Source organism: Lissotriton helveticus, chromosome 10, assembly GCF_964261635.1.
Source record: "Lissotriton helveticus chromosome 10, aLisHel1.1, whole genome shotgun sequence".
Classification (NCBI taxonomy): domain Eukaryota; kingdom Metazoa; phylum Chordata; class Amphibia; order Caudata; family Salamandridae; genus Lissotriton; species Lissotriton helveticus.
The window spans coordinates 164,641,737-164,656,197 of record NC_136071.1 but is presented as its reverse complement, the minus strand read 5'-3'; the positions used below and the strand labels follow the sequence as shown (position 1 = coordinate 164,656,197).

General features: G+C 44.9%; 1 protein-coding gene and 1 pseudogene across 2 annotated transcripts in view; one reads left to right on the top strand and one right to left on the bottom strand.

Annotated features, from left to right (window-relative positions):
* SDK1 (sidekick cell adhesion molecule 1) overlaps positions 1-14,461 on the bottom strand; it is a 2,171,476-nt gene that overhangs the window by 1,337,883 nt on the left and 819,132 nt on the right. The window lies entirely within an intron of this gene.
* On the top strand, positions 2,523-3,100 carry LOC144785102 (cysteine and glycine-rich protein 2 pseudogene; annotated as a pseudogene).

Genomic DNA, 14,461 nt, shown 5'->3' with positions numbered 1-14,461 from the left:
TGACCAAACATCTAAAAAATTTTTGTCAAAAACCGACAGAGGGGTAGCTCTTCTCTGGATCAGCGTTGGCTGCTGGAGAAAGAAAAGAACTGTTGTCAGCGCCCCTGGGTGGCACCTATGTAGGTGCTGTGGCTTCACTTCCGGCGTGAACAATAGCACCATGCAGAGCCAATCGACACCACCAACCGGCGCGCAGGGGTTCAGCTCACGAAACATCTTCCAGTTCCAGACACATGGGGAGAGGTAAGGAATATGCAGCTAGAAGTCTCTATCAGATACTTTTTTCAAGAATAATGAAGTTTAATACATTTCCTAAACTTTGTTATGGGAAATATCAGCCATGGTAACAAAGATCTACACTTACATGTGCTAAGATAATAATAGTAACTTTACACGTTTAAATCCAGTGTAGGAGGCTCCATCTCCCTTACTTGAGGGGGTGGAGACATGTAAATTCACACCTAGATATAACTCAACACTCAGAAATGGTGAAAAACAAAATTGTGTAGAGCTACACTAGTTGTAGTAGTAAATATACACAAGTAAGTATACACATGTATATATACCTTTTTGAATAGGTCATATATTTTTGGGATCCCTAAAGTGGTGAGTCCCTATAGAAAACTATCCTAGAATTTGCCTGGAGAAGTGCGATAAAAAGCTTAATATGTGTACCAGAGAACGGAGGCAATCAAGTTATGTCCAATGGGGTCGCGTAGGAAATAGAAATACCAAGGTGGTACACTGGTCCACAATGTTTTTTGAGAGAATGGGCTTGCGTGGCATTATAAACTGCATTTAAGTGGTCTATCAATGTGCTATTTTTTCTTATCTACTCTATTTCTAGCCCCTATTTGTTGTAGGACAAGATCCTTTATTGTACATCGCTTTTGGTAACATCAAAATTATAGCACAGACATTTCTGTTTAAAAAATAGTTACATTTCTGACAGAAGAACACTGCTATTTATAGTGCTCTAAGGTGAATGGCAAAGGAAAAACAGGAGTAAGAATGTCCTCTTTAGTTGCGCTCTAAGCTTTTCTTCACTGATATTTTTTACTTCATTACAGTTAACCAGGAACATGAGTTTCACAGCAATATTACAAATGACGGGGTACCACACAAAGGAATAGGTCACAGTAAAGCCAGTGGCAGCCGCTAGCTGCTGAAATCGGTGGGCAGCACGGGGGTAGGGTGAGGAATAAAAACATACCTGCAGCCTGACATCGGTTGCTTCGCTGCCTCTTCAGTCGACGCTCACACAGGTTCCCAGAGTCTCCTGCGTAAATCCAAGCGCTACTCTCATGCACGTATTACCCAGCATGAGAGAAGCGTAGGGATTAGGCGGAGCTAGCTGGTTCCAAACTCCAGCAGGAACTGAGCGTCGGTGCTCCTGAGCCCTGCCGATACCTCCAAGCAATAGTGTGGAGATATCCAAGTGCGCATGTCATTTTGGCCGTCCTAAGAAGGCCGGCCAAACCTACATGTGCACTGGCAGATCACTAATCCTCTATACATAATGTCAGATCACAATATACAGAACTATACAAAATGCCACCATTTTCCTCCGTGTATTTCAAAGTATGCCAAAACTTTTCTTATATTTATAATTTCTCAGTTTCTTCTCATCATTACCACGTTTTTTTCTTAAGTACTCAAATAAAATATCACTTAAACTGCAACCGAAATATGTATTTCACTTTCATCTGTTCTCACTATAATCAACAAGCTTTTAGTAATCTCCTTACTACCAATCTGTAAGTAGTCAAACCGGAGTTTATTAAATGCAAACAGAAAAAGGCCCCTTAAAATATTCAGTTTCATCCATTCAGCAGAGAAATCATTCCACTGAATAGTAATAATGAAAATGACATGCATCATCACATTCGGTGACAGACCAGGCGTGTTCTGAAAGTGAAGTAAGAAAAAAGAGACAATTAAGAAGGCAAGCAGTGATGTGATCAATGACTAGAGTCCTGCATTAAGCAAAAAAGGTTTCTTACAGATAACCATTTTGTAATGATGTGACAGCCAACATATTAAACAAAAGTACAACCAGAAAAAAAGTGAAATTACAGCTTAATGGCAAAGTGGGGATACAAAAACAGCTAAACTCCACCACATAGCCCTGAAATTGGTATGCAGTACACACATAACTGGTGTCACCAACCATGTTCTGCTCTTGGAAAGTAGCTCTTTTTCAGGTCTTCTTGGTAAAGTGGTGTACTGAGTTTGGTGAGCAGCCTCAGTTGTGGTGTGGGTTTCATACCCATACCTGGCAAATGTCAGGGGTTTGCATTGGCTAAACCATAAATATGGCTTTCATTGTCATAATGACATAATTGGAACCACTCAGCAGAGCTTCATCAATATCATGGCCACCATGATTATGTAACCACAAAATTGGGCTGCCCCTACAATATATTCCTACAATTATCTACAGAGTTCTGCAGACGATGCTAAGCCTGGTCTGGCTGCAGTAGTTGACGGGTTCCTCGCAGATCAGACTGAGACAAGAAATGCCTAACTGGGGAGATGGTAACAAATGTGGCTCTGTGGCAGGACCGTGTACCACGCTGAAGAGGTACAATGTGATGGTAATAGTTATCATTGATGCTGTTTTCTTTGTATGGTTTGCAGAAAGAATTTGGATAGCACAACAGTACCAATTCGCGATGATGAGATCTACTGTAGGTCTTGCTATGGCAAGAAGTATGGTCTGAAGGGTTACGGCTATGGGCAAGGAGCAAGCACACTCAATATGGACAGAGGAGAGCGACTAGGCATTAAGCCAGATGAAAGTGCATTCCAGAGGCCAATAACCAACACCAATACTTCTAAATTTGCTCAGAAATTTGGAGGTACTGAAAAATGCTCTAGATGTGGGGAGTCTGTGTATGCTGCAGAAAAGATAATGGGTGCTGGAAAGCCGTGGCACAAAAATTGTTTTAGATGTGCAAAATGTGGCAAGAGCTTATAATCTACAACTTAGAACGAGAAAGAAGGAGAAATCTACTGCAAAGCTTGCTACGCAAAGAACTTCGGACCCAAGGGATTTGGCTATGGCCAGGGAGCTGGTGCCCTCGTTCATGCTCAGTGATGAAGTGCATGCCGCAAACATGATCAGTCATTGCACCACAAACAGGGGCATATTCTGCCATTGATGGTAGTTACCTAGACTAGTTTGCAAACAATGTAGTTTTAACAAAAACTCTGCTGCCTTCCAGGGTAACGCTTAATTAGGCTAATCCATATTTTGGTTGCTGGCTTAAACAATCATAGAAGCTCTTTTGCCAGAGAATGAGGGCGAATCATGCAGTTTAAATGCCAGCTGACAAATTAGTCTTTTTCCTCTTGGTTTGTTAAAACTATTCTAACTAATGTATGAGACAAAAATGTTGCTAAGGTGGAGTATTTCTCTTATAAATGGTCATTATTTTGGACCGTAATTCACATGGTGAAGGGAGAATAACTTCCCATATCACCGGTCACTTCTTTTTTAACCACCATGCATTTACCATCTGAATAAACATAGTATATGGACAAATGTAATGGGTTTTAATTCACTTATCACTCCCCCACGGCCATCATTTAGCTTTAGAAGTGCATCCCTGTCTCCAGGTGTATGCCCGCCCTCTATCAAACCAAGTTTTTAGAGGGCGAAGACAGCCAATGATGAAGCATGACACCGGACGGTGTGTGAGGCCAGTCCGAAACTTTTTATGAGATGCCCCCAGTGGCGCAGTATCGCTTCAGAACTCTGTAGATAATTGTAGGCATATACTCTAGGGGCAGCCCAATTCCGTGGTTACATAGTTCACAGAAGGCTGTCTTGCCCCATGGCCCCGTGCCTCTAGTTCCCACCCTTGGCAACACTGTTGAGGTTAGTTAGTTAGGTTTAACAACTGCTACCTTACCTTACCTTTCCCTCCTGAGGCGGAAGCCGGGAGGTCTCTTTTCTATTCTTTGGCAATTTTAAACGAGTGTGTTGTGACTTTCATGCTTGTCAATTTTATTGTACTTTTGTGCAGCTTATGTTCGCGCTTGAGTTATAAGCGTGCTGCTGCCTTGCCTTAGACTTCCCAGCGCTTGTAAGCGCTTCGCCTGCTCCCTCTCCCCTGCTTGGGATTTTAGACCGCCCTCGGCTGAGTGTTGACGCCGAGGGCTGGGATCTCATTCCGGCTGCCATCTTGGGGGTAGGACTCTCCGCCCTCGCGCTCTAGTAGCGCTATAAAAGGGAACTGCAACATCGTGCATGTGATTAACAACTGCTACCTTACCTTACCTTTCCCTCCTGAGGCGGAAGCCGGGAGGTCTCTTTTCTATTCTTTGGCAATTTTAAACGAGTGTGTTGTGACTTTCATGCTTGTCAATTTTATTGTACTTTTGTGCAGCTTATGTTCGCGCTTGAGTTATAAGCGTGCTGCTGCCTTGCCTTAGACTTCCCAGCGCTTGTAAGCGCTTCGCCTGCTCCCTCTCCCCTGCTTGGGATTTTAGACCGCCCTCGGCTGAGTGTTGACGCCGAGGGCTGGGATCTCATTCCGGCTGCCATCTTGGGGGTAGGACTCTCCGCCCTCGCGCTCTAGTAGCGCAATAAAAGGGAACTGCAACATCGTGCATGTGATTAACAACTGCTACCTTACCTTACCTTTCCCTCCTGAGGCGGAAGCCGGGAGGTCTCTTTTCTATTCTTTGGCAATTTTAAACGAGTGTGTTGTGACTTTCATGCTTGTCAATTTTATTGTACTTTTGTGCAGCTTATGTTCGCGCTTGAGTTATAAGCGTGCTGCTGCCTTGCCTTAGACTTCCCAGCGCTTGTAAGCGCTTCGCCTGCTCCCTCTCCCCTGCTTGGGATTTTAGACCGCCCTCGGCTGAGTGTTGACGCCGAGGGCTGGGATCTCATTCCGGCTGCCATCTTGGGGGTAGGACTCTCCGCCCTCGCGCTCTAGTAGCGCTATAAAAAGCTCCCCTCTCCCTCCGCGCAGCGGACGCGTACTGCGGACGCGCCGGACCTGCGCCGGAGTCGCGCCAGAGTCCTGCCCGTCTGCGCCCGTCAGCGTCCCGGAGGCGTTCGGCGTGGCAGGGACTTCTGGCCATTATGCTTTCCTACTCCGCGCAGGAGCTCTACTCCCTGCGAGCCGTGGATGCTGCCTGTCACTCAGTATTCCCAGGCCGTTATAGGGGTAAATATAAGTGCCCTGTTTGTAAATGGCATCCTACCAGCAACCTCCGTTCCACCTGTCCGATCAAGGATTGTAGCATTAAACATCTCTGTCTACTCCTTAATACGAGGTCGCTGCATAGACACACTCAGGAGATCTTTGATCTCCTTTCTACGACCAGTCCAACTTGTCTGATTCTCACTGAGACTTGGCTCAACGAGTCCTCCCATCCGGACATAATGACAGCCATTCCCTCTGATTATATTATCCATCGACAAGACAGAGACAAGGGAAGAGGGGGAGGAGTCGCCCTAGTTGTGAAAAAATCTTTCTCGTGCACAGTCACGCACACAAACACAATCGCAGGGGCTGACTCTCTCGCCTTCACCCTCTCCTTATCACCCCAGCAAGCGGTGAAGGGTCTTGTCGTTTACAGACCTCCAGGCCCTGTGGGATCATTTTTTGATGATCTCCAGCAGGCTTTGTCTGTCCTTGCTCTAAGATCTGAGCAGTGTCTATTGGCTGGAAATTTTAATTTCCACATGGATGATCCTCAAGACCAAGATGCTATCAAGCTGTTGGATATTACATCTACTCTGGGCCTGTTCCCCTATCTCTTCGGCCCGACCCATGATAAAGGTCATACGCTTGACCAGGTCTTCTCCACTTCACCTATTATGGCTGTTACACTTTTGCCGGTATTATGGTCTGACCATTGTCTCGTCCATTTCGAAATATCTGCCACTGTGAAACCAACGGTCAGTGCTACAAGGCTACAGGGCAGCAGCCACAGGGCGTTCCATCGGGTGACACCAGATCTGCTAGCTCAGGCTCTGGTGGATCATCCCCTGTCCTACATGGGTGATCTGGATAATGACCTTGAGAGTCTGCAATCCTGGCTCCTAGCTAGATTAAATGAACTTGCCCCATTACAGCCACCTAGATCTGCTACCCAACGGATCTCGGCCCCTTGGTTTACGGAGGAACTGGCCCATTCCCGTAGACAATGTAAAGTCGCCGAACGGGCATGGAGAGCCCATTATGATACTGAGGCTAAACAGATCTATAAATCCATGATGAAATCCTATCATGATTTAATCCTTCAGGGCAAGAAATGCTACTTGGCCAAAAGAATTGAGGAAGCAGCAAACTCCTGCAAGGAGATCTTTGCAATTGTTCGAGAATTTACCACTCCGCGCTTACCCTCAGCTCAGGATGCCCCGGCCGAGACCTGGGCTAACACCATTGCTAATTTTTTCACCACCAAAATTAGGCAAATCCAGGACTCCTTTCCTCCTAGACCAATAGACGATCCTCAGATTTTGCCGATCGAGACAGTTCCTTTGTCGACTTCGGGCCCAGTCCTGTTAGACTTCCCGCCCCTTACGGTATCCGCATCCCTAGCTTTGATGAGGAACCTTAAATCGGGCTCACCGCGTGATCCGTGCCCAGCAAAATTTCTAGCGAGAATGGCAGATGTTGTCAACCCCTTAGCCAATCCCATTCTTAACCTCTCCCTGAGTCAGGGAGCTTTGCCTCTTCCTTGGAAACAGGCTATGGTTATTCCTCTCATTAAGAAGCCCAACCTGGACCCAGAAGTGCCATCCAATTACAGGCCGATCTCGCTTCTTCCAGCACTTACCAAAATCTTAGAGAAACACGTTCACAGCGTGCTCTCCAACTTCTTGGAGTCGAACGAGCTGCTCCATGAGTCCCAATCGGGCTTTCGATCGAACCTAAGCACCGAGACGGCGCTCCTGGAAGTCTCTGAGATTGTGAAGGAGGTGCTGGACACCGGAGGCAGGGTGATGTTAGTCATGTTAGACCTGTCGGCGGCGTTTGACACCGTCCCCCATGGGGATCTCCTCACTAGGCTACATGACATCGGTCTAGGGGGGACGGTGCTCAATTGGTTTCGCTCCTTTCTAGCCAACCGCCGACAGACGATCTGGGTCCCGTCTGGATCTGCCGAAATGCCGCCATTGGGAGTCGGAGTTCCTCAGGGCTCAGTATTGAGCCCTACTCTATTTAACATCCTCATGACCCCTCTGGCGACATTGGCGGAATCCTATGGGGCCCGGATCGTCTCTTATGCTGACGACACCCAGCTTCTGTTCACCTGCCGTAAGAGCCAAGATTTCGATGGGGAAAGTATCCGTGAGTGCCTTGGGGCTGTTTTTAATTGGTTCCAACTTAACAGCCTCAAGTGCAACTCGGATAAATCCGAGATACTTTTCTTCGGATGCCCATCGGAACCGGATTGGCATAGTTGGTGGCCCGCTGACATGTTCCCCCCAGCTCAGTCATCTAAATGGGCTAAGAACCTGGGAGTTAAAATCGACAATGAGCTTTCGCTCAAATCCCAGGTGGCTACTCTTACAGGAACGTGTTTCGGGATCCTCAGGATGCTTCGAAAGTTCTTTCCCCTACTTTCCGAGGAACATCGCAGGATAACTGTTCAGGCACTTATTGGATCCAGATTGGATTATGCAAATGTTCTGTATCTGGGTCTGCCAGAATATTTGTTACAGCGCATGCAGGTGACCCAGAACGCTGCAGCACGAGCGATTTTTGGCCTGCATCGCCGTACTAGTGCCTCAAACCTACTTCTATCCCTCCATTGGCTTCCTATACAGAAGAGGATAATGTTTAAGGCTATGACCTTAGCCCATAAAGCCCTGCATGCCAATGGTGCAAAATACCTCCAGAAGAGGCTGGACCTTTACCGGCCTGCACGATTCTTAGGATCGGAGTCATTGGCTCTGGCGGTGGTGCCACGTATAAAGAGGGCCCGACTGGGCGGTCGGTCCTTTAGATTCCTTGCCCCCCAGCTATGGAACTCCCTACCACTGTCTTTGTGGGCCACATCTAACTTGCTTGTCTTTAGGAAGGGTCTAAAGACCTGGCTGTTCTCTGGTTAGTGTGCCTCTCCCTTTCTGGTTTCTGTTTTTACTGTTATGTTCTCTAGTCTCTCTTAAGGTCTGGAGCATAAAGCGCCGGGACACTCCTTTGGAGTAGCCGTTGCGCTATAAAAGTCCCATATAACATAACATAACAGTGTGTGTGGAGCACCATGATTATGTGACAGACAGACAACCAAATGAGGCAGTACCATTATCCAGGTTATGGGAAATGAAAAGTCAAAATATGCGGTATTAAGCACCATTATTATTTTGAAGGCTAGAAACAACATTCTTTGTGGAAATTTGCAAATTAAGCAGTAAAATATTTGGCAAAGTGAAGTAAATACATAATTATGTAGTATCACTGCAGCCACAGAGCCACATAATTCAACTGGCCTTAACCACTTTCCATTGGTCTTACAACAATCAACTCACGAAAGTAAAACAAAACCTAAACAATCTAATTCTGATCAGTGCCCATTATTAGCTGCACAATGAAAAGAACGGTTCAAATTATCTCTTCCTTCTACAGAAAGAAAGTGCATTAAATAACACCAAGGGGCGTTTTTCTACAATTTCTTCCTTGTTCAAGAAGAAGTTGGAACTGAAAGAAAGTGGATTGTTTTATTCCCTCTTTTATACAGATTTTCCGGTCAGGGCATGTGTCTAATATCTAAGGTTTCAGTACCTTGCTTGGGTTTGTTCTGTTTCAAATGTCAGTTTCTGGCTACTCCTCTGACACAGAATATGTATAAGGTGATGGCTCTCACAGCAGACAGCAGTGTGACTGACTCCATGCAAGAGTATCCAAATTGTGGGTACAATGAAGTGTGATGAGCTCTGCACCGGGATATCATCTGCATGGGGCGGCAATCAGGGACAAACGAAAGGGCACGTCTACATAGTAACTTCCTCACTTAGAACAAAATAAATGTCATTCACACTCTTCACCCCTACCACCTATCAAATGGCAGTGCCCAGGAAGAACTAATCAGACGTCCTATGCTAACAAGGCCCTCATTGAATTTCAAAAGGGAATTCTGTCTGCTTTCACTCAGTTCCTCTGGATCTGCACCCTACAGCCACAGGATGCACACAATGCACTTTCTCTAGGCATGGGGATGCAGGGATCGTTCCTCCTTATCTTCCATAGTATGTCATTCTAAACCAGAAGCATCCAAAGTGACCCCCACTGGTTCATGGGCACTCCAGTGTGTATGCAATTCTTTTAAATTGCAGCCAGTTCAAACCACTACACACACACGCGCACACACCCACTCACACACACATATATACATTTTACTCCTCCGCACTCAGGTAAAGCCGCCGTCAACCAAAACAACGGGTGTGTCGGCAAAATGGACCACCCAAGCACTGGTCCTTCAAAATGACGACATTTCCTTCGCTCAGCAACTCCTTGCAAGGAACGACGAGACTTTGTTCCGGCCTCAAAATAGTTTACTGGGTCAGCTTCAAGGACGCGTTTCGCCTGAAACGCGTCCTTGAAGCTGACCCAATAAACTATTTTGAGGCCAGAACAAAGTGTCGTTGTTCCTTGCAAGGCGTTGCTGAGCGAAGGAAATTTTGTCACATATATATATATATGTATATATATATATATATATATATACACAAGAACATATGTATATATATATATCCAGTTTAAAGGTAGCCCTTCACGAAGGAAGCCGCAGGCAGGTAAGTGTTTCAACATTTATTAGGAGCCAACTTGTCAGCAGATATACAGCTTGAAACCCGGCATCAAGTTCAAACTGCCAGACGCGTTTCGGGAACTCCGGTTCCCTTTCTCAATGGGCGTAAAGACTGCATACTCTCAGATGGTGTTCCCTGCACAATATCCCTTCCAGGGCAAAAGGCTTTCTGGGTCCTGTAGTGCGGTGGCAGTATCCTTCAGTGAGTCCGTCTGAAGGATACTGCCACCGCACCGAACCCATGTGGGGCGATGCCAGGTCCAGTTGCAACCTGTCCCGCTTTCTAGTTGCCCCCAGTGAAGCTGCCTCTGTTTACGCTGACACCGACTTTGAGCCCCTCTTTAGAACCTTTATCTATTCTTGGTTCTGTGGTCTGTCCACGAGGTTAATGACTGTATTATCCTCAGTACCCTTTACAAAATATATATATATATATACATACATACATACACTGAAAAAACCCAAAGGTTACAGGGAGGTTATAGTTACTTTTCAATCTAGCTACAGTTGAGAAACACCAGAACAATGAGCTATTCATGATTTAGCTTGGTTTGGAACGTAACTGTGAAGACACAAAATAGAATAAATTCTATGTCACCATGTCTTAAAGGCAGCCAAGACGTGCAGCTCCATAGTTCATTGGATTAAAGAGCAATAGGACACAAGCATAAGGATATGTAGATTTTGCACGGAAACCAACCAACATGAGCAATAGTAAAATACAAATCTTAATTTTCATCTTCAGAAACTGACATTCAACCTGGTACAATGCCGAGTAAACAGAAAATAAGGCGAAAAGAGCAAAGCTAGATTAATGGGCTCTGCAGTGTTTTATTTGTTAGATTCATTGTGTACACTTTTTTAATTCAAACTTGGTTTCTTTCAAAACTATAGCCATAATGATCAGTTGTTTTGGAAATGCCTAGTAAACAAGCTACACAGATGTCTTTCCATCCTTTAATCACTCATTGTCATGCCATTGGTACACCACAGCTGTTCTTTTTCATTTTTCTTTTAATATCTCCCCAATCAATATTTTATTGACTTTTTTATCAGGCAGTATTTGTGGCTTGGCAGTTTCCAGGACTCTTTTGTTTAAAACCCCTTAGACATTTCTTGAGAAAACACATCCATGCCATGACAGAACAAGAAATATAACGAAAGAGGAAAGACACAAATAAATGAGTCGGGGGAGGAGATGGAAGGACTGAGGGCACCAAAAATAGGCAAGATAATACATGGAATCACGGTGGAGAGGAAGCAGGAGAGCAGAAGAGAATCACAGTCTGAAGACAAGGTTAAAATGAGAGATTGCCATTGTTATTTACCATTTAGTAAAGACAATTTTTATCCTCATAATGCCTCCCTGGGCCTAGATTCCTGTAAGGCGATAAGCAGACAAAAGAGTCAGATTAAGAGACAAACATTAAAGTTGTAATCAAGTGGCGAATTGCCATATTGTCCCTTATTGTGATAGTACGAAAGAGCTGGATGTTCGATTTACCAGTTGCCAAGACCAAAAAAAAGCACGAGCATGTTTTTCCTGAATTTAGAAATTGTTAGGAGCACCATTTCTGAAAAACGCAGAGCCCAACCAAGAAGGCCAGGTAGCAAAACGTTTGAGAGAGGTATGAAGGCCTCTTTCTATACAAAGCATGGTGAACAAAACCCAAGATTTTGATTGGACTGGCCAGTCCGTAAATAGTTGGGGCGATTTGGGCTCTGCATGGGGGCGAAAAAGCGTACGCAGACTAAACATGTTGCGGACGATCTCAGGCATGTTGCAGAAACTTATTAAATAATGGACCTTGTCAAAAAGCAAGTCTTGAGGTAACCGTGAAGTAAAAGAAAGGGCACAAAGAAAAAAAGGCAGAGAATGAACAGGCCAGTCCTACATAATGAGTATTGCAAATGCAGAAGTAAACTTTCCTCTCCCTAGCTGTTACCCTCTCCTCTATTGCGCATTGTACCAATGTACCAATGTCTACATCTCAAAACTATGTGGCTTGCCTCTTCTACAATCAGAAAGACTGTGATCTAATTCCTTAAGCCTTAATGTCCTTCCACCGCTGCCCTAAAACCCTATGCATGGTTGACAAGGCCCTGCCCAACTCACCGGAAAACCACCTAACTATGCTTTTCACTCTGAACCAACAAGGCTCGTCCCTCTGGATATGCTCTCCTGTTGCACTGCTGCTGAGAAACCAACTTTCTATCATTTCACAAACACCTGAAAACCCACCTCTTCCTACAAGCCTTGGCTTCTTAACCGCATGCGTGCGGGCGGAATTCCACCCGTACGCTGGGTTTTGCGAAACCGCACTTTACGTGACGAGCTGGGCTCGTCATGAGCGTGCGAGGAGGCTACGCCATGACGAGCCCAGCTCGTCATGAGCGTCGAAGGGGTTAATTTCTTAATTGACTGAACTCCCTACCCTAAATTCCTTTCCCGCTGGCGTTCACCGGGTTTCACCGATCACCAGAGTGCCTTCAAATAACAGTAAAATAAATAAAACCAGGCATAATTTGTTGAAATTTGTTTCCCATTCCTTCATGTGTGTCGCGTAGAATTGAAGGCATAGGCATGATATTTGAAGCATTGCCTCTTGACAATGCAGTTTGCTGAGCTACACAAGCCCCCTTAGCTCACTGCCTGATTTAGTAGCACAGGACCAACCACTACCAGTGAAATATGTTCTGACTCCGGAGGAGAACCAGACCCAGTGGGCTATGAACGATGGAAGGTGGATCTTGTCTCACGCTCTCTTTATCCTTGTTTAGATGAGGCTTTGCCGATGGGCAGGAAGAGATTTCAGGTGCACTTAGACTCTCTAGCCCTATTCTCACCAGGCTGCTGATCCCTCTTAGGCAGAGAAAGATAAGACAACTTCAAAGCAGAATCATGACCAATTTCTACTCGGCAGCAGCGGTTGCACATAATCCGTATGAGCCGACGTTGCGCGATTCATCATTCACAAAAGAAGCGTGGGTGACTCACCGACGTCCTCGCAGTCACATCAGCACCCAAAACTTAAGAGAAGGAAACAAATGAGAAAATAACAAACAAAAACTCCACAGTGAATATATAGATTGAAAATAAAATTTCGAGGTGGAAGGGACCCAATGGCCCCCGGTGCTGTTAACCATTTTCAAAGCCACAAAACCCCTTGGAGGCAATTGAATTCCCAGGACTAATGCCATCATTATTTCAACACTGGCTGTTCACTGTGAAACAGGTGCGCTCTTGTCAAACGAGACACTTTTTTCATCATCTCAAGAGTCACTCACTGTGTATTGTTACAGCTGACAAGGTTTTTCTGTTGCCTGGTAACCAGGTCATGCTGCTAAAGCTGCCAGCAATTCTTCAATACCCAAACTTTTTGTGGGCTGGAAAAAAAAGTATGCATATGTAGGAGAAGAGGGCTGGAGTAAGGTCGATGTATAGTTTTGGAAGAGGAAAACATAGTAAAGGTAATTTAACAATATTCGTTTTTATGCCTCAGATCGGTTTAAAAGGACTACCTTGTAAACACATTCGATTAGTTACACTAGAAACTGCTCTCAGATACTGTTCAAAATGATTCATTTCATAACTAATATTCTGAGCTTCATTCCTCTTTTACCCCCACAGGGAACCACATCAGCATCTACCAAGCTGCAATAGACCTTAATTATTTGCTAAGTACTTAGGCTGAAATAACACCCACTGCAAATTACGAAGAAAATGGCCAGGTCACTTTAAGTGTGGTTACAATTAACGCGTTAGCCAGCGGTTTAGGACACTATTCCTGGGCACAGATGTGATCTACTTGTAAATGAACAGATATATCTTGTTTTTTCCTGATCCATGTCAAGACTTGAGTTCAGGGCCGGCTTTAGGGCAGTGCGACTAGTGCGCCGCACTGGGCGCTGACCTGTCGAGGGTGCGCTGATCTCAGAGGGGGGCGCTGTGGTTAGCAATAATTTATGATTGGAGAGATAAGGGGCACTTTTGCCCGGTGGTAGTGAGAGAATCCAAGGAGACGGTCATGGGGCGCCAAAAATAATAGTCGCATAGGGCGCCACCAGCGCTAAAGCCGTCCGTGCTTGAGTTTCAACGTATATTTTACTTATATATCCAAAGCTTTGATGGCTGATTTCTCTCTCATGAGTTTGTAAATTATATAATATTTCAGTACTTTTATTGAGGTATTTACAAGGTACAGAATACAGGTATAGAGGGGTTTGTAAATTATAATGCAACTAGTCGCATGTTTTAAAAAAAACAAGTGTCCCAATGACGTGGTACCATGGTTTATCATAATATCGCCCTTATTTACAGAGACGTTCATAGAGTCTTAAGACTGTCAATGCACGTTTAATGAAACATAACTCTTTCTATTATTAGTTATTATAAGGAATATTGACATAAATATCACACATAAGAGCCATTATTAATGAGATGCTGTCCAAGGCATTCTATATGTGCTCACAGCGCTTAGCTATCTCCGCATAGCTTTCTGGCTAACGCTGGCCAGTCAGACCAGGAAGCTGCAGACATCTCGATTTACTTAATGCACCCAGATACCCCTAAGGGTGACAGTGCTGTGCTCTAAAAATGCTGTTTGATTGATTCATTGATTGAATGTCCACCATTTAAGAAGCAAATCCCTATTGCTGATACTTTTTCAGAAATGCATTTTAA